This window comes from Pan troglodytes, chromosome 2 (genome assembly GCF_028858775.2).
Source record: "Pan troglodytes isolate AG18354 chromosome 2, NHGRI_mPanTro3-v2.0_pri, whole genome shotgun sequence".
Lineage (NCBI taxonomy): Eukaryota > Metazoa > Chordata > Mammalia > Primates > Hominidae > Pan > Pan troglodytes.
Window position 1 is genome coordinate 43,475,057 of NC_086015.1, and position 18,818 is coordinate 43,493,874.

At 40.0% G+C, this 18,818-nt stretch overlaps 1 protein-coding gene across 2 annotated transcripts in view; it reads left to right on the forward strand.

Annotated features, from left to right (window-relative positions):
* The first annotated feature begins 9,155 nt into the window (after window positions 1-9,155).
* MOBP (myelin associated oligodendrocyte basic protein) overlaps window positions 9,156-18,818 on the forward strand; it is a 46,405-nt gene continuing 36,742 nt past the window's right edge. For both annotated transcript variants that reach the window (XM_063806706.1, XM_016940773.4), the window contains exon 1: window positions 9,156-10,165. The gene's annotated coding sequence lies outside the window, so the exon portion shown is untranslated. The remainder of the gene's footprint in view (window positions 10,166-18,818) is intronic.

The following is an 18,818-nucleotide window of genomic DNA, read 5'->3' on the forward strand; positions in this document are numbered from 1 at the left end:
AAAAGGGGAAGGATAAAAAGGTGCCTGCCGGTGGAGCAAGTCTAACCCTGAAAGAATGTTCCTGAAGGCCCAGCAAGGCTCCCACGTGCACGTCATCACTGGGCACCAGCACGTGCAGGGAAAGCTAGGCAGTGTAGGTTCTTTGTAAAGCTAAGTGCGTTGCCACCCAAGTATCAGACGGGCTCTGGGACTTAGAAGAAAAGGTAGAGGAGGCATCAGGTAGGCAATTAGTGGTTTCTGATGTGCTGTTCTTTCCAGACAGCTCAGGGTATTTGGATGCTCCCTCCTGCCCTCCTGCTACCTAAACTTGGGTGAGACTGGTGTGTCTGGATGACAGGTTGAGAAAAATTCACGTTTATTAGTTGTTCATACTGTTCTTTGAGGAAACACAGGGATTTTTCAGAACTGCTTTACGGATTCCACAGACTATATTTTTCTTTTAAATATGAAGGTTTAGGCTGGGCGCAGTGGGGTTACATGTTTAATCCCTGCACTTCTAGGAGGCCAAGGTGGGCGGGTCACTTGAGGTCAGGAGTTTGAGACCAGCCTGGCCAACATGGTGAAACCCCATCTCTCCTATAAATACGAAAATTATCCAGGTGTGGTGCCACGTGCCTGTAATCCCAGCTACTCAGGAGGCTGAGGCAGGAGAATCACTTGAACCAGGGAGGTGGGTGGGTGGAGGTTGCACTGAGCCGAGATCACGCCACTACCCTCCAGCCTAGGGAACAGAGCAAGACTCTGTCTCAAAAAAAAAAAAAAAAAAAAAAAAAGGAAGGTTTAATGTTCCTATGGAGCACAACTATTAATTTTTATAATTTATATCAGATTCTTAAACATTCTTTTTTTGGTCTTATTTTTTGTTACCACAGCAGAACAGATTTTAAACATTCTCGATTCAATTCTTCACGGCCACAGTCAAAAGAAATACTTAACAGCTCGCTTTAATAACTTATATAACTTTTATGTTCTAACAAGTTAGAAGTGATTTGAAAAAATCATAGACTCCTGGCTTCAGAAGGGAAGCTGCAGACCTTCCTGGTGAGTATTACAGCTCATGAACGCAGGGCAGACCCAAACAGTGCACAGCAGCGACACTTACCACAAAGAGCAAAACACCAAACAGCTGTTTGCCCTGCTGGCTCAGGTGGCCTGCTTTTATTCCCTTATTTGGCCCCACCCACATGTTGCTGATAGGTCCATTTTACAGAGAGTTGATTGGTCCATTTTATAGAGTGCTGATTGGCCCATTTTACAGAGTGCTGATTGGTCTGTTTTTACTAAGTGCTGATTGGTGTGTTTACAAACCTTTAGCTAGACACAGAGCACTGAGTGGTGCATTTACAATCCTTTAGCTAGACAGAAAAGTTCTCCAAGTCCCCACCCAATCCAGAAGCCCAGCTGGCTTCACGTCTCAGCCCCTCACTGCAACCTCCTCCTCCTGGGTTCAAGCTGTTCTCCTGCTTCAGCCTCCCAAGTAGCTGGGATTACAGGGGTCTGCCACCATGCCTGACTAATTTTTGTATTTTTTGTAGAGATGGGGTTTCACCATGTTGGTGAAAGATTCTGCGGAGGCCTGAAAGCTTGAAGGGATGAGTAACTCCTCCCTTCTCAGGCACAGTCCCAGGGCGCAAAGCCACTTGCACCAGCAGCCTGCGTCAGCAAGATAGCAGAAGCAGGAAGAGAGCTGGCCAGAAGACACCTACCCTTGAAGATTGAGAAAGAGGCCATCCAGGTACCACGTAGCAGTTACGTCAGATTGGGACACTTCCTCTTTACAGGAGACTATAAAATCCTTTCCCCGTCCTCACCTGGGGCTGATGCCATTTTAGGCCTCAGCCCACCTCTACCGAGGTGCTCATAAAAACAGCATGTTGCTGGCTCATGCCTGTAATACCAGCACTTTGGGAGGCCAAGGCGGGCGGATCACAAGGTCAGGAGATGGAGACCATCCTGGCTAATACTGTGAAACCCCGTCTTGACTAAAAATACAAAAAATTAGCTGGGCGTGGTGGCAGGCCCCTGTAGTCCCAGCTACTTGGGAGGCTGAGGCAGGAGAATGGTGTGAACCCGGGAGGCGGAGCTTGCAGCGAGCCGAGATCGTGTCACTGCACTCCAGCCTGGGCAACAGGACGAGTCTCCGTCTCAAAAACAAAAACAAAAACGAAAACCAGTATGTTGCTCCACACCGCCTTGGGTTGTCTGTTGGCGCACTCTCGGGGTTGGAACTGATAGAAGAACCTTTCAGTTGGCCAGGCTTGTCTTGAACTCCTGACCTCATGATCCACCTGCCTCGGCCTCCCAAAGTGCTGGGATTACAGGCATGAGCCACTGTGCCTGGCCTCTTGGGACAATTTTAATTGGTGGGGATCCTTTTTATTAAAAAAAAATCTTGCTGGAGTTGTGTTGTAGTCAGAGCCCTCTTTGAGAAATCCTCCCAATGAAGTTAATCTTTCTCAAATTTGGTCACCAGCTGAGAAGCGATATTTGGAGTAAATGGGAGAGGGTTAATGGAAACTTTAGGTAAAAAAAGATTAAGTTGAAAACAGGCTATTGTCAGCTCAGCCACATGTGTTGTCTACACCTTATTGTGGATTTCAGATCAATAAGATCAGAAATCAGATTTTTAGTTTATCAAGGTGCAATAAATTAGAGAAGGTAGCTTTTATTTATAAACATCTTATTGTGCCCAGGCAGTGTTAAAAAAGAGCCTTAAAAAACAACAACAACAAAAAACAGAGCCTGATAATAAATTCCAATATATTAACTCACAAGGGTTGTCAATTACTTGGGATATGTGATTTTCTCAAGACACTTTCTTAATAAACTACCAGATCACAAAGTGACAAAAGTTTGGCTGCTTGGTAAGCATAGAATTAAAATAATGGTAATTCTCCTTTCAAAGGTTAGTTCCATCAATGTTGGGTCCTGCTCCATGGTGCATATTTCTTGTCTAGTGAAAACTTGTATTAGGAATTAGAGGCTTCCTCCACTGCTGCGGGCTGACATCACATTGTTACATTCTTATTCTGGGTCTCCCCTTTTGCTAGAATCCTTGCATATTGCTACCCCATATCCACACTTTCCTTCTCTAATGGCAAATTACACAGAGTTCCAAACATGGATTGGGCACAGGAAGTTTAACAGTGGTGGTATGGCTCCTATAGAGTGAGTTTTAACACTGAAAATTGAATAAAACCCAGTCTCTTAATTAGGGAACACTATGTACATTATTATACAGGTCACCACTCGCCAGAACACAATTGTGACTGGGCCCTAGCAGAGCAGAGGGAGAGAGACGGAGATGTTGGGTGTGGAGCTTGGGAACACACAGAGGCTTTGTCTGAGTGGCTGGCAGCTCAGTTGGTATCATATTCCTCTGTTTACGATTGAATGCTGGAGAATGTGGTGCTAAAAATGTGTAAGATTGAGGTCAAAATCTTGGATGAGACAGGTTTACACTGAAAGAGAGGATTGAAGGGCAAATGAGGAACCATTTAGGAATATTTTCTTTCAGGTTTGATCAACCAGTCCATTATTATTTACTTTACAATAATTAAGTGGTCTTATTATTACTTTTTTTTTTTTTAAGAGACAAGGTCTCTATGTTGCCCAGGCTGGTCTTAAACTCCTGAGCTCAAGTTATCCTCCCGCCTTGGCCTCCCAGAGTGCTGGGATTATAGGCCTGAGCCACCATGCCCAGCTGGTCTTATAATTATTTATAAAACAAAACACTGATTTTTCATATATATCAGGAAAAATAGCATTGGCGTGAATCAGAAACTCTCTGGCCTATCTTCTATCTTTCTACTTGAAAATCAACTTTTACAACACATATTTGATACATAATTTTGTTAAGTAAACAATAATTGTCTAATTGTGGATATGACTTGATGTATATTTAAGCTTTTAGGTGAAATATGGGAGATGTTCTTACCAGTGACATGCACATCTCCTTTCTAAGAAAATGTTCTTTTGTAAATAATTTACTCATTTATATTAATTTTCAGTAATCTCCCTAACAAAATGTTGGCTATTCCTTCTAACCTTTTTTATGGTTGACTTTCTCTCTGTGCTAATATAAAATAGTATTGTGACTGCTAATGAGTTTGGGGTTTCTTTTTTTTTTTTGAGATAGAGTCTTGCTCTGTTGTTCAGGATGGAGTGCAGTGGCTCGATCTCAGCTCACTGCAACCTGTGCCTCCTGGGTTCAAGCAATTCTCATGCCTCAGCCTCCTGAGTAGCTGGGATTACAGGCGTGCACCACGATGCCCGGCCAATTTTTCTATTTTTAGTAGAGACAGGGTTTCACCATGTTGGCTAGGCTGGTCTCGAATTCCTAACCTCAAGTGATCCGCTGGCCTCAGCCTCCCAAAGTGCTAGGATTACAGGCATGAGCCACAACACCCAGCCTGGGGTTTCTTTTCAGAGTGATGAACACGTTACAAAATTAGATGGTGGTAATGGCTCCACACCCCTGTGAATATACTAAAAACTCTATAAATTTTGCAGCTTAAAATGATGAGTTTTATGATCTATAAATTATATCTTGCTACAATTACTGTTCTTTGGTAAAAAGTGGCAGGTTAACTACATATGGTTATTTTATCTACTCTCCTTTCCAAAAAATTACTAAAATTATAGTAGTAAAATATTTGTAAAAGGTAAAGGATTAAAAAATATTTTCCTCCACAAAGGCAGTAGAGCATTTTAAAAACGACTTTAACTCCCAAAGAAAAGGAGACAACAAGATGAGAGATGATAACACAATTTTAGGAAACATAAAGTGGACGGAGGATGTAAACAGAGTGGAGGAAGTTTCAGTCTGAGTGCTTGCAGGAGCGATGCCTGAGAAAAAAGCACATCAAAACTTATCTGTTAAAACGCTGAGGGTCTCTACACCTGGAGCATCCAGGTATAGTGGAAAGCAAGGATCAGGCATAGAGAAGCCGCACACTCAGAATGGACTCTCAGGGTCATTGCACTAACTTGCTGTGGTCACTGGAAGTTTATTATGGAGAAATTTCCTGATTCAGGAACAGTGAGGAACACTCATGTGGGTCCCTCAGATCCCTTGTCTACTTTGATCACAGAATATCAATAGCACGGTGTTAAAACTTCTGTATCTTCCCTGCCTCTATCAGGCTGAAAAATAGATTGCTTTTCTTTGAAGAAACTGAATGACCCTATGGAAAAATCTCCAGCTACTTATATTTCTAGGTTCGTCATTGTAAAAGCCAACATGGGTACCCACTGCATTCTCCAGCAACAAACCCATCTTTGTACCTGGAGCCTCCAGTTATCTCTTGAATGGCTGACTATTAAGCAGTAATGGACAGTGCAAGATTGCCAGATAAAGAGGACAACTTTTGGTCAGAAGGGGAGAGATGGAAACAAATAACCAGGATGAAGAAACGTGGAGTAAGCAAACCGATTCAATGCAAGGAGCAAAACTAGGAGCAAAACTAACAAAGACACAAACAAAACCAAAACCAAGCAACATCCCCCAGTGTAGTAGTTACTGTTTTCCTAGTTTGCTAGTTTACAGAAAATGCTATGTGCTTTGAGAAAAGAAAAGTCAGCAAACAAAAATGAAGTCTTGAAATTTAACAATATAATTGTCAAAATGAAGTATCAAATTCAAAAAGAGGATTATAATAAATAAAACAAGAAAACTTCATGAAAGGTAAAACAAGAAGTCAAAGAATTGGAAACTAGGAAAGAGAAGAATGAGTAACAATTTAGAAGATCAATTTAGATCGTTCAAAAGCCAAATAACAGAAATTTCAGAAACAAGAAAGAGAATGGATAAAAATGAATTAATAAAACCAGCAACAAAAAGGAAGAATTTTTAGAGTGGAATTTTGTGAATTTCCAGATGAAAATGCTCCACCAAGTGGTGATGAAGAAACATTCACTTTGAATGGTGAAGTTTCAGAACAACTGGGGTCAAAATAAGATCTTGAACATTTCCAGAGGCTTACAAAAAATCACAGAAAAAGCAGTGGGCATCTGAAAGGTCTGGAACTCCTCAAAAACAACACTGGAGGGGAAGATACAGAAAACCAGTGTATCATCCACATTGTTTCTTTTAAGGGAAAATACTTTTCAACTTAGAATTCTATACACAAACAGGCAATCAAGTGTGAGGGCAGAATAAAGGAGTTTTCAGGGACGCAAACACTTAGAAAAATTCACTTAATATATACTCTTTCTAGGAAAGGTATTGTAAGGCATGCTTCAGAAAAATGAGGGAGCAAACCAAAGATGAGGATGGCATGGGATCCAGGACAAGGTGATCTCTTTCCAGCAAAGCAATGAAGGGAAGAGCCAGGGCTGCGCCGGGTCTACAGAGCAACCAGCCTGAAATCTGAATGAGATGACAGAGGATTACAGAAGACAATAGTTGTGAAAGATCATTCAGTATATTGGAATGCTTAAAAATTATTAACAGATAGTTGACAGATCTGTTGGAATATTTGGAAAAAAGGATGTAGTGTAAAATTTGAAACTAAGCAGATTAAAATAAATGAATAAAATTAAAAATGGGGTGATTATTAACTCCAGGAACAAGAAATTTGTACAAAGAAAGGAAACAATTGTAGTTAATCACAAGGTTCTGAAGGAAATAATATTTACATATTTATAATAATATAAATACTAACTACATTCAGTAGGTAAGGGAAAAGGGAGAGGAAAAAGTAGAATGTAAGAAAACTATACCCTTAAAAGGAAACCAATAACCTACCATAAATAGGTATATAAATGGCTATTTGTGTGAATTATTTAGATATATGGAAATAAATAGAGAAAAGATAGCTAAGAAAAGGTTTAAAATGGTTGCCTCTGGTGGCTGGGATGTTGACTGGTGAGGCAGCATAAGGGACTATTGTTTTCCAACAGAAGCCTTTTAATATTATAACTTTGCACAAGTGTTATTTTGATAAATGTAGAAACCAATTAAAATAGTACTTATTGTCACTGTGGCGTATTAGTTTGTTAGGGCTGCTGAAATAAAGTACCACCAACTGGGTGACGTACACAACAGAAATGAATTGTCTCACAGTTCTCAAAACTTGAAGTTTGAGGTCAAGGTATGGGCAGGGCTGGTTTCTTCCGAGGGCTGTGAATGAAGGATCTGTTCCAGGTCTCCTTCCTTGGCTTGTGGATGACCATCTTCTCCCTGTGGCTTCACATTGTCCTCCCTCCAAATGTGTCTTTCTGTCCAAATTTCTTCTTTGTGTAAGGACACTAGTCATGTTGCATCAGAGCCCACCCTAATGACTTCATAACTTGATCACCTCTGTGGTCTGTCTTCAAATCCTTATTTGAATCCAAATTCTTTTTTTTTTTTTTTTTTTGAGACAGAGTCTTGCTCTGTCACCCAGGCTGGAGTGCAGTGGTGCAATCTTGACTCACTGCAACCTTTGCCTCTCAGGTTCAAGCGATTCTCGATTCTCACCTCCTGAGTAGCTGGGAATTAAAATCCTCTGTAATGTTAGGCACATGCCACCACACCTGGCTAATTTCTTTGTATTTTTAGTAGAGATGGGGTTTTGCCCTGTTGGCCAGGCTGGTCTCAAATTCCTGGCCAAAGTGCTGGCCTTACCGGAGTGAGCCACTGCACCCGGCCTCATTCCAAATTCTGAGATACTAAGGGTTAGGACTTCAACAAAGGAATTTGAGAGATGAGGGATGGGACACATTTTAACTCATAACATGTGGGGATTGTCAATTGTAGCCAAAGTTTCTGTGGGAAAATCCTCTGTAGTGTTAGCAAGTTTCTTAATTGTGACTGTGAGTCCTGGGAGGTCTTGCTCTGTGTGGAACACAGGCTGCCATTCAAGAAGAGTGACACTGACTCAGACGTGGCCTCCCCAGTGGTTCTGGGAGTGAGGGTGCCACCGCACTAAGGGCAAACACTAACATTTAAGTAGAAATAGAAAGAGATGGCATTACAAGCATTTTGGGGAACCTCCATACTTTGGTTGTGTAAATTGTATATCACTCTATATATAGTGGAGTAGAAGATCAAAGATGGGACTTCCCCAAAATGTGTCATTAAGAACTTTTGTTGGAAAGATTTGAGAAGCAGAGGGTCTTTTAATAAAGATAGAGCTTTATAATATATCTACTGGATCTTGTATTTTTTAAATAGCCTGAATTAGTCTCCAGTTATTTTGTGAATAGAAAACAAGTCCTTACAACTGCCACCCCCCCTGTTGGTAACCTTCTTTAGGGCCAGGGCCATAAGAGTGACATTGGTGCAGGACTCTGTGTGCCAGGCATTCTTTCCACCAGTGAACACATATTAACTGATTTAGTCCTCACTCAAATCCTTGAGGTGGGTCCTGTGATGATCCCAGTGTCAGGGCCTCCAGAGCTCAAGCTCTAAACCATCTTACCCTACTCCCCAGCCCTCAGTCACAGTCAGTACAACACAAGCAAAATACTGGCATCACAGTGGGAGTGAATCAACCAGCATACGTCTATAACTCATTACTCAGAGAATGTTTAACTAACTATAAAGTTAGTATACGAAGAGGCCAGGCACGGTGGCTCAAGCATGTAATCCCAGCACTTTGGGAAGCCAAGGCAGGCAGATCACCTGTGGTCAGGAGTTTGAGACCAGCCTGGGCAACATGGCGAAACCCTGTCTCTACTAAAAAACACAAAAATTATTCAGGCATGATGGTGGATGCCTGTAGTCCCAGCTGCTCGGGAGGCCGAGGCAGAAGAATAGCTTGAACCCAGGAGGTGGAGGTTGCAGTGAGCTGAGAGCGCCACTGCACTCCAGCCTGGGGGACAGAACCAGATTCCGTCTCAAAACAAAAACAAAAACAAAAATGTTAGTGTACAAAGAGATGTATAGTCAATGTTTGTAGTCTCACTGGATTACTTTTTCAAGGTTCCCTGGCTGATTCTTTACTGAGACAAGAGCCTAAAGAGAAACTTGGTGGTAATGTTGACATTTATATTACACTGTCATGGAGGGAGCGCTGGGAATTCAAAAGGCAAGGCTGCTGTTGGTTGGATTGGTTTCAGAAGTAAGCTTTCATCTTTCAAATCATTAGTGGGTAGTTCTACATATATAAAATAAATAGCAGAAGCAGAGTTACAGGACCCATGGCATTTAACAGAGCACAGAAAGGTGTGGCCCCACATTTTAGGAACATTATAAGAAAATGCCGGTGTCTAAGACTGAAGCCAATAAAATGTTAATTGAATGAGATTTATCATTCGCAGAAATTATTCAACATAAGAGATGATTTATACATGTTTTCATAAATGTGAATGCATAGGGTAATTGTCATGGAAACTTCCAAATTCAATGTTAGTTGTAACTAGACTGGATTAGACTCTTGCTAAATCAAGTGTACAAGGGCATGCTTGTGTGAATTTTAGTTTTGGGGTGTATCTATGGGTATACATGAGTGTTTTAGGGAAGGAAGTGTGGATCGGTATTTAATCTACATGGAGTATAAAAACTCCTGGAATTTGTCAATGTGATTGCAGCTGTGTTCATGGCTTATGGGTATGGCTTGTGATGTGTGAGTGAGGTATGGGGTGCTGGGTGGGATGGCACTGTGGTGGCATAGCATGTTGGTGGAAGGGTGTGTGGTTTGGTAGGGTGAGCTGGTGTGTGGTGTGGTTGGACCTGGCATGGAACTTAACTGGAGTTTATGTGGAATGAACCTTGAGGGGTGAGTTTTCACATGGGGTGTTGATTATGTGGGAGGTGGGAGGCTGGAATATGTGAATGTTGGGGGGCTGTAGAGTGAACGTGGGGTGCGTGTGTATGTGTGTGTGAGATATGGTTATAGCTTAGCTTAGCTTTTGTTTAGATTTTCTTTTGCTCTTTGTTTTTGTCTTTGTTTGGCCTTTGTTTTATCTTTGTTTCACTCTTTGTTTAAACTTTCTTTGGCTTTTGTTTGGTCTTTCTTTAGCCTTTTGTTTAAACTTTGTGTGGCCTTTTTGTAGTCTTTGTGTAGCTTTTGTTTTTAAGTGGATCTTCGCTGAGGACTCATCAAAAACACCTTGTGTAATGAAAAACCCAGATCTATAACCTCTCCCTATATATTCTGCATGCATTGAAGTAGGCTCAAACCTTCAGGGACCTGGTATAGACGCGGAATCTGTTTCACACAACAACTGCTATTTGAAGGTAAGAGGATTCCATTGGTTTTTATTTTACTTCATTTTATACTTTCATCTTTAAATGACAAGTGTACTTTTTTGTATGGGCCATTTCATTATATCCCAGGGAAAACTTTCTGTAAGAATAGTCAAGATTGAGAGGACATACAAGGATGGGGAAAACAAGAACAGAGGACACCATGTTTATTCTGATGTGGGCAGGGGGCCTCCTGGAACGTTCCTGCTAATGTTTGGAAATCGTCTGAGCCCAGAAAGAGGCTCTGAGCCCTCACTCAGATTTCCTCAGATTCAAAGCCCCGTGTTCCTGGAGCTAGATGGATGGTAGTACATGCTGCTGCTGCTGCTGCTGCTGCTTTTTTTTTTTTTTTTTCTTCTTTTATTATTTGTCATGATTTAAAAATGAGTTTTTCTTCTTATCTAGGAACAATTTTTTTCCTCATACAGTTGGATTTATGTGTGGGGGATGTTAATGGAACAACAAAGCCCAAATCTTTTCGGAATTCTGCCCCCTGTAGACCAACAACCTTAAATGGAAAGGCGCTAATGCTTTGTCTGATACAGAATATCTTAGAAACAACAGGGAGTTTTCAGTTCTATGGATGACAGAGAAAGGAAAAAATATTATGTGTCAGGGAGGCGAGTAATGAACTTGGCCTACAGTACTAGCAGGAAAACGGGGAAAGGACTTTTTAATTCTTTGTGAATAAATCAGGGAGGCAGAGAGCAGACTGCTGCCAGGTGTGCGGATATGCTGTTTCGTGAGTATTTAGAATGACAGGAAACTTGTTGGTGAGTGAGTTTTAAAAATTGTTTCAGATTTTCAGAAAAGTTGCAAACAATACAGAAAATTTCAGGTGCAGCCAAATTACCCAGATGTTCCTGTTTTACCATATTTCCTTTATCATTCTCTTTCTCTCTCTCTGTATCCATACATATGTGTGTATATATAAAAATATGTGTGTGTATATACATATATACATATGTGTGTGTGTATATACATATATACATGTGTGTATACATATATACGTGTGTATATATACATATATACGTGTGTGTATATACATATATACATGTGTGTGTATATATACATATATACATATGTGTGTGTATATATACATATATGTGTGTATATGTATAGATATATATACATATGTGTGTATATGTATATATACACATATTTATATCTAATTAATTTTAATTAAAATTAATTTTAATTGGAATTAACTAAAATTAATTTAATTGGAATTAATTAAAATTTATTTTAATTGGAATTAATTAAAATTAGAAAATTACTATTGAGAAAATACTGTTTTTAAATCTAGAGATATCTAGATTTCATCAATTGTCCAAGGAGCGAATTGAGAACCATGCATGACCTTTTGTTGTCCTGTCCCCTCAGCCTCCTTTAGTCTGGAACCACACCTGAGGCAGCTTTGACCTAGACAGTTTTGGAGAGTATAAGCCAGTTATTTTGCTAAATGTCCTTCAATATGGGTTTGGTCTGCAGTTTTCTCACAATTATGCAGTTTTCAAAGGAATAGGCTTGCATTTTAGATCATACATATCCAAATTCATACTTGAATCTGAGTATACAATTTTTAAATTCAAGGTCTTGTTTACCTAATAGTTACTAGGATTTTAAATGAGTACCTAAAATCTTTGTACACCAAATTGCCAAAAATTAAAAATCTAGAGCTTTTACAGATAATTTCCAAGGAATCACCAAAAGTGTGTAAGTATTGCCCTTGGATTATAAATAGCAATTACAGTGACCTGTATGTGATCTTATAGGCTTAAAGTGAGGTATTCAATTTAGATTCTTTGTGTGTGTTGGAGTCATGTCTACTGCTCTCTGAGTATTAGTTTCATAAATATAATAATTCCTTTCTAAGTGCAACCATCTGCTGAAAGCAGATACAACTCAATAGAGTTTCCCTGGGTAGCCACTCCAGGCTGGCTGGCATCCTTTCGCGGGTTGGCAGGGACGTCTGCCCTAGTGGAGGAGGCGGACCTCTGGCAACGCTGCAAAAAGTCTCCTGATCAAAAGTGTTTCCTACATGTTCTAGTACTCACACCTCAGCACTGAACTACAGACCACACCCATATTGAGGGACAACTAGCAAAATAACTGGCCAAAACTGTTAAAAACTGTCCCCTTATGGGGACAGGAATCAAAACTCTGAGATCCTTAAGCTGTACCAGACATTCTTAAAACAAGTCTTCTCAACAAAATCTGTGAGGTAGGAACTATCACTCACATTTTACAGAGAAGAAAATTGAGATCCAGAGACTAGCCTACGATTACACACAGCTAGTGAATGACAGAGCCCGGAACTCAAGTATGATATAAGCCTATTGAATTTATGGATGAGATGCATTATTCTTTTTTACTAATACATCACACACTTTACTTTAAAGTTACAAAAATTTAAGTTAAAAAGATGAGCTGAAAATGAACTAAGCAATATTTTAAAATAATTTTTATTAATGGTATAAAATTATTTGTTCTCACTAAAAATATCAGTTGTATTTTTAATGAGAGTAATTGAGTTCAATGTCAAATTTAGTTTTTCCTCCTCTTTGTTAACTTAATAAAAAGATCTTCCTAGTAGTAGGGGCAGAGTTAGCTCTGCCTATTAAAAAATTAATTTGGGCTTATATTACTACTAGTATGATCTTAAAGTCTTAAGTTATTCACTAGTTCCTTATGAAAGAATAAGTTCAGCTAAAACAGCTAAAAACCAGAAGATATAATCAACAAATCCACTCACCAGGCTCAATCTTCAATAATTTTCAGTATACTGAGAGCAAAGGGACAAGTGAAGGCACCCAGATGACCGTCCATTGTTCAGGGCGTGGCTAGCTAACTTGTGCTGAATGAGGGTGGCAGGATCAACCCATGCATTAAATGTTAAATGTAACAATCTCATTTTTATCTTTGTAGATAACACATATGAAAAGAAAAGTCTTTTTTTTTTTTTTTGCGATGGAGTCTCACTCTGTCACTAGGCTGGAGTGCAGTGCACCAGCCTAGTGGCTCACTGCAACCTCTGCCTCCCAGGTTCAAGCGATTCTCCTGTCTCAGCCTCCCAAGTACCTGGGACTGCAGGCTCGTGCCACCACGCCCAGCTAATTTTTTGTATTTTTAGTAGAGACGGGGTTTCACCATGTTAGCCAGGATGGTCTCAATCTCCTGACCTTGTGATCTGCCTGCCTCAGCCTCTCAAAGTGCTGGGATTACAGACGTGAGCCACTGCACCCAGCAAAAGAAAAGTCTTATACCTCATCTTTCTGAACCTCAGTGAAACATCTTGGGAACTCCCATGGGGTAGGCACATCTGCTTTGGAGGCCACTGGGCTGACCCTTCCACCTTAACAATTCAATTACACCAGGATATGATGGGCTGACACCAAACTCCTCTTGGTATTTCAGTCTCTGTCAACCCCAAGTCTGGAACATCACCATTCCAAGTTCTTTTCCAGCTCCTCCTCTGGCATGAGGCATGAGTCCTTTCCCAGCTCCTCTTCTGGCATGCCGGCATGCCCCTCCTGCACTTGTTTCCATTCAGCTCTGCATTACCTGCTACAATGGCCCAGTGGCCACATCCAGAGAGCTAGTAATTACGCATAGAAGGAATCTAACATGTACTGAGATATAGACACCACAGCGCTCCCAAGAAGCAACAGGTGTGTGGAGGCATTGACTCAGCTACCAGATCCACCACCTCTGCAAGCACAGAGCAGAGTTCATTTCTCCACACAATGTTTGCACGCAGGTGGATGAGGGCTTCTGGTGTCTTCAAGTCCAAAGGGTTTTCTATAACTACTATAGAGAACCTTGTGGTGGTTTCCTCAGAATCACCAAGGTTAACTTCAAGTCCCTACCCCTTGGGTGCCTGGTAGAGACAGAACTCTCATTTCCTTTGTAAGTAAGAGAACCTCTGTTTGGAAGTGGCTGGCAGTTTTATCATTGTGGAGATAGAGGCTTTGACTTCCCAGCAGACTTCCTTTACTTTGAGAAAATTACTAAAATGAATTCCTTAGATTAACAAATATAAAATATCCATTTTTTTGTTTTTGTTTTCATTTTTTGCAGAGAAAACACTGAAGTCACAAAAAACTTAAATGCAGGGCAGTTGGTTAACCTATTGTATGATCTTTGTAGTACAGTGAACATATTGTGGCTTTAATAGTACTGTTCCCTGGATGACATAGATTCACTTTTTTCTCCTAAATATCGAATTAGGTTAAAATTTTGGGGTTCTGTACATAGTGCTATTTAATATTGAGGAACTCAACTACTGGGAAAATGTAGCATTAGCTATTATGACTGTTTCATCTGGGCCGTAAAAGTCACTCTGTAGTTTGATAAAGTGTTTTCTACTTAAAAGACTACTCAAAGGATATTCCCATGATGGACCATCCTGGAGTGAAAAATGAGGGCCCCCTTCTCTCACTCAGCCAAAAAATTGGGGGCCACTGGCCAGGCATGGTGGCTCATGCCTGTAATCCTAGCACTTTGGGAGGCTGAGGCAGGCAGATCACTTGAGCTCAGGAGTTTAAGACCAGCCTGGGCAACATGGGGAGACCCCATCTCCACAAAAAATACAAAAATTAACCAAGCGTGGTGGTGCGTGCCTACAGTTCCAGCTACTTAGGAGGCTGAGGCTTGAGGATCATTTAAGCCTGGGAGGTCAAGGCAGTATGAAGACATATTCGTGCCACTGCACTCGAGCCTGGGTGACTGTCTCGAAAAGAAAACTGGGACTCTGTCTCAAAAAGAAAAAAAAAATAATTGGGGGCCAGGACATGGAAGGGTTGGGAGGCCAGAGAGTCTTGTGGATAGGGGTTAAGCTGCTTTCCACAACCTGGAAATCTGCGGGGCTGGACTGGGCCCCTGGGATTAGATCCCATCATGTGTGCTCCAAGAGTGACTTCTTATAATAACTGTGCAGGCCACTCTGGCTTCTGTTGCTTCTGTCACCCTTAAAGCATTAGGTAAATACCTGGTGTCAGCGGTGCTCTGGGTGGTTAAGGAATCTTCGTTTTAAAAGGTACTTCTGATTTTATTTTTGTTCAGGTATGGTGAGGCCAACCAGATCAGGAGATAGTTGCCATTGAAAAGACAGTGTTTTACCCATCACTCCCAGGAGGAGGGGGAACATGGGGAAGGGCCACCTGGCCACATGGGGAAGCGCCAAGGTCTTAGGTCAGGAGTCAGAAGGAGTGAGGGTGAAAAAGCATGGGTGAGAGCCTTTATTGTGGTTTTTGTTGGGAGAAATGGTCTAGGCAGAGTAAGCAGGAGAGGCGTGCTTAAGATTGGCTAGTTTGAATAATTTCATGGGGCTCTGAGGCGTAGGAGCTGTCTGGTATCTGGTCCTGGAGGGATAAGGGCAGAAGAATATTAGTTCAACTTGTAAGAGCTCAATAAAGGAGGTAGTTGGTGAATTTGGGTTCTGGATTGGTTGATTTGCATATAAATGGCAGCTCACAGGGGAGGCAATTGCTATCTCTAGGAATCAGCTAGCCCTGGGAGGGGCAGCGTCTCCAGGGTCAGCAATGCCCCAGATGCCAGAGCATCAAGAAAGAATACAGAAAATAAGATCATTTCCCACAGAATATATGTATCAAAACATCACACACTGTACACCATAAAAACAAAGGAAAAGCAGCACAGGAAGCTATAAGGTTGTGTAATAAGGGTGCTTGAGAGTTAAACTAGACTGGCTAAGAAAGTTTTCCCTGAGGGAGGCATATTTGACTTGAAATCTTGTATTCTTGGGCAGGTGTTACACAAGTAAAGTGAGCTGGGGAGGTATTTCTGGAAATACCAGTCCAAGGTAGAAGGAACCATAGCGCATTGAGACAATTGAATATGGTTGAAACACAGAGAGACAGGAGCTAAATATGTTTTTTAGCTCTATTTTTAGCTCTATTTTTCTTCACTTGGCTGGTTTTCTGAATGCTCCAAACAAGGGATTTGAGAGTTCCTACTCCAATCACTGATACTTGATGGTTTATGTAAGTTATTGTAATAAAAACATATAAATGGCATTAACTTAAATGAAACACTGACTCAAATTACTCAAATTCCAATCACTGGCTCTTGATGGTTTATGTAAGTTACTGTAATAAAAACACATGGATGGCATTAACTTAAATGAAACACAGACTCAAATTACAGTGATGTGTTGGTTAACAACAAAGATATGTTCTGAGAAATGAGATATTAGACGATTTAGTCATTGTGTGAACGTCATAGAGTGTACTTACACAAACCTAGATGGTACAGGCTACTTAATACAACGGTAAATATTTGTATGTCTAAACATAGAAAAGATACAGTAAAAATACAACATTATAATCTCCTGGGGCCACTGTTGTTTAAATGATCCCTCATTGACTGAAATGTTGTTATATGGCAGACGACTATACATGGAACTCCTAACTTATACACATCATCCCTCTAAAAAGCCATTTTTCCCTAATTGCTTCTCCCCATCCATTAAATTTTAATACTACATATGTATAGTATGTCTGTTTATGTATTGTACATATCTGTGCTTTGCACATAAAAAGAGTGAGAATTCTCACATAGGTCTGAGATTTAAAAAAATAAAATAAAACAAGTAAGGTTTTTTTGCCTCCCCTCAAGATCCAGTTTTTACTTCTTGGAGGGGATATTACCCACGTTGCAAATACATGCAGTGTGCCCTTTACATTGCTTTCTTTAATGTTAACATCTTTCGTAACTGTGTAGCACAACTAATAAAACTAATAAATTAACATTGATACATTATTAATTAACTGTAGACTCTAATCATATTTTACAAGTTTTACCACTAAAGTCCTATTTCTGTCAGGTACTAATCCAGGATCTTGCATTGCATTTAGTTATCAGGTCTCTTTAATTTTCTCTAACCTGTGACAATTCCTCAGTTTTTCCTTGTCTTTCATGACCTTTAGAATTTTTAAAAACATTGAAAAGTTATGTATAGTGTCCTTCAATTTGAATTTTTCTGAAGTCTTCTCATGATTAGGTTGAAGTTATATATTATTGAAAAGAATTACACAGGGATGATGTGTGCTTCTCATATCAGAGAATAAACGAGAATGATCTGTCTTATTACTGGTGATGTTAACCTTGATCATTTGGCTGAGATGATACTTCCCAGATTTCTCCACTTTAAAGTGATTATTCTTTTCTTTTTAATTAGTAAATATTTCTTGGGGGAATATTTTGAGATGATACAAATATTGTGTTTCTCCTTACACTTTCACCTACTAATTTTAGCATCCATTAGTCAATGATGCTTGCAGAAATTATTATTGTGGTACTCTAATAGTGATTTTCTATTTCTCTCATTACTTCTACATTTATTAATTGGAATGATTCTTTAAGGAAGATTATCTCTTCTACTCCATTTATTTATTTATTCAGTTATTTATTTATATCAGTATAAGCCCAACAATATTTATTTTATTCCTTGGTTTATAATCCAATACTATTCTTATTTACCTTCTTGCTCAAATAACTTTGGTAGGAGCTCTTTTAGGTTAGCTCCTGTGCCTTTTTCACATGTTGCCAACCTCTCTGAGCATTTTCTGACATCACAATTTTTTCCAGGATAAACTTCTATTTTCTCTGTCTCAGTCTCAAATCAATCACCTCTTTAATGAGCCATGGTTCCTTTTACTGGACACTTTACCAGTGTAGCCTAGTACACTGATGATAATTAAAAAACAAAATTTGGTTATTACTTGTTGTATCAGTTTATTCTTACATTGCTATAAAGAAATATCTGACACTGAGTAATTTATAGAAAAAAGAAGCTTAGTTGGCTCATGGTTTTGCAGGCTGTACAGGAAGCATAGCAGCTTCTGTTTCTGGGGAGGCCTCAGGAAGCTTCCAATCATCACAGAAGGCAAAGGGGAAGTGAGACATCTCAGATGGTGGGAGCAGGAGAGAGAGAGAGAGGGAGGAGGTGCTGCACACTTTTAAGCAACCAGATATCATGAGAACTCACTATCGTGAGGACAGTACCAAGGGGGATGATGCTAAACCATTCATGAGAAACCATGATCCAATCGCCTCCCACCAGGGTCCATCTCCAACTCTGGGGATTGCATTTTAACATGAGATTTGGTGGGGATACAAAGCCAAACCATATCTGGTGTATTTCTTGCTATTGGGGTGTTACTTCTTCTAAAGCTTCTCAGCAGACAGAGCTAGGAAATCTGTGTGTGTATACTAACTTACATATGCACACACCTATATTTATTTCTGTATTTCTGACTCCAATCTAGCAGCACAAGTTTCATTCTAGCCTTCTTCCTTTCCTTTTTTGTGACTTCATTCTTTGGATAGTAAGAAACTGGATTCTCATTATCTATAATGTATTTATTTGCTTAATTCTACTATTGTAGGATTATCTACACTATTTTTCAAAGTTACTTCAGCCATATCCTTTCTTCCCCCCTTCCCTTCAGTGTGGTTATGTGATTCATTTCATTTGATTTATTTATTGTAGTCAGTTTCATTATTCACAGCCTGCATTTCATCTTGGATTCCCTCTGCTTCCCCACATTGTGATTGATTTATTTTGTTTGATTTTTTAAAAAAATTCTTATTCTTTATGGAAAAGCCTCATTTTGTCATA